Below are 2,138 nucleotides of genomic sequence, written 5' to 3'. Positions count from 1 at the left end.
GTCCAGAACGTACTTTCACCGGGTAGTTAGTCAGGGTAGGCTAACTACTGTAACAAACATGTGAGTCTTACTGGCTTAAAACATTAAATTTTTAGTTTTTGTTCTTACCAAACTTCAGTACACACTGGTGGTACAGGTGATGGTGGATTATTGTCCTTATCATTCAAAGATTCGAGAAAGGAAACCATGTTAGAAACAGAACACAACAAAACAGAAAGGAAACGAAGCAAATGGACACATCTTCCTGGAAGAGCGATACAGAGAAGTCTTCCAATGTCAGAAAAACGCCAATTTTTTGGAATTTGGGATGGTCCAGACATTATCTGCAAATTCCATGCCATGGGTCTCAAAGGACACAATACTGCTCCCTAATTGACATGCTATGCGCTCCCAGAAGAGAAGTCTGTTAGTGAACTGGACATCACAACTGCAGATCAGATGCAAACTAATCACCTAGGGCAATCAAATGTGCCCCTTAGTGCTCAATACGAATGCACAAAGTTGTAAGTATTATGTGAAAGCTAAAAGAGAAGATCGTGATGAGCAAACAAATGAAGATATATATATATCCCCCAAATCAAAATTAATATTCCCAAGTTTTAAGGAAGAAGCTGGGTTTATAAAATGAGAACATGGTGCTATTAAAGGAAGTAACTAGAAAACAAGAGAAAATCCTTGGAAATAGAAACATCGCCAAGTTAAAAACTTAGGCGCTCAGCACAAAGTCACTAGGTGTCACCAGGCTCTGGCGGAACCTGAAAGGCAGGGCTCCCGCCCCTCCGCCCTCATCCTCGCCCCTCCCCCCAGGAAACTGCCTCCGTCCCCTCCCCCACCTAGTAACAGACCCCACTTCCGGTGCCACCCCAGATCCGGTCCAGCAGGTGTCCCCCTCTCGGATTCCAGGAGCGGAGGCTCTGACGTCTCCCTGCTTCCGCCACAGGTCAGACTCCGGCCGCCCAGGTCACCCACCGCAGGGACACTCTGAGGGCCCAGAGCCACCACCATCGACGCCACCGCTGCTCGCCTGCAGCCGCCGCCGCTTCCACCGCAGCCTTCGTCTCGGTGCCCCGCGCCCGCACCTCCAGACATGGCGACCCCACCCGGAGCCTCGGACGTGCGCCAGAACTACCACCCCGAGTGTGAGGCCGCCGTCAACTCCCACATCACCCTGCAGCTCTACGCCTCCTACGTGTACACGTCCATGGCGTCCTATTTCGATGGCGTGTCGTGCAAGCACTTGGCCGAGCTCCTCCTGCAGCGGTCGGGCAAGGAGAAGGCACTGGCGGAGAGGCTGATGCAGCTGCAGAACCAGCGCGGGGGCCGAATCCGCCTGCGCGACATCAGCAGGCCTGACCGCAACAACTGGGAGAGCAGCCTGAAGGCCCTGGAGTGCGCCTTGCACCTGTCCATCGTGGTGAACCAGAGCCTGCTCGATCTGCACCAGAAGGCCACCGAGAAGGGGGACGGCCACCTGTGCGATTTCCTGGAGAGTCACTACCTGCAGCAACAGGTGATGTTCATCAAAGAGCTGGGGGACCACGTCACCCAGCTGCGCAAGATGGGCGCTCCGGAATCCGGCCTGGCAGAGTACCTGTTGGACAAGCTCACCCTGGGCGACCGCAAGAAGGACTGAGCCTGGACTGCCTTCCCCATAGCCACGGGGAGACTTCCCCTGGTCACCGTGCTCAGCATGCCTATTGCCATGTTGGCCTTGCAAACCGTTCACTTAAGTTTTTAGGTTCCAGTTTTACCATTTCTTCCGATAAAGTTGTTGGTTCCTAAATAGATAAAGGTGTTTCATCGATTCGTGTGTGCAAAACCCTCGCCTTTTAAGTTTTAAGTTTTAAAACGGGTATGCAGGAGTCTCTTCACTGCCCCCCGCCTCCAATGTCTCAATCAAGTGCAACTCGGTTATCTCCAAGGATGGCGGGAGGAGGTATTTTCTGGACCGTGGATGGAGGGACGGGGTTTTCCATGGACCCTGGGTGGAAGGAGGGAGTATTCTGTGGGACCCTGGATGGAGGGAGGAGGTATACCCTGGGACCCTGGATGGAGGGAGGAGGAATTCTGTGGGACCCTGGATGGAGGGAGGAGGTAAACCGTGGGACCCTGGAGAAAGCACAATCAATCTTTCTCTT

General features: G+C 53.2%; 1 pseudogene; it reads left to right on the top strand.

Moving 5' to 3' along the window:
• Positions 1-1,087: 1,087 nt before the first annotated feature.
• LOC128779989 (ferritin heavy chain pseudogene) lies at positions 1,088-1,633 on the top strand (annotated as a pseudogene).
• Positions 1,634-2,138: the final 505 nt, after the last annotated feature.

Source organism: Desmodus rotundus, chromosome X, assembly GCF_022682495.2.
Source record: "Desmodus rotundus isolate HL8 chromosome X, HLdesRot8A.1, whole genome shotgun sequence".
NCBI lineage: Eukaryota > Metazoa > Chordata > Mammalia > Chiroptera > Phyllostomidae > Desmodus > Desmodus rotundus.
Note: the sequence above shows the minus strand (reverse complement) of the source record. Positions and strands in the feature narration are given on the sequence as shown.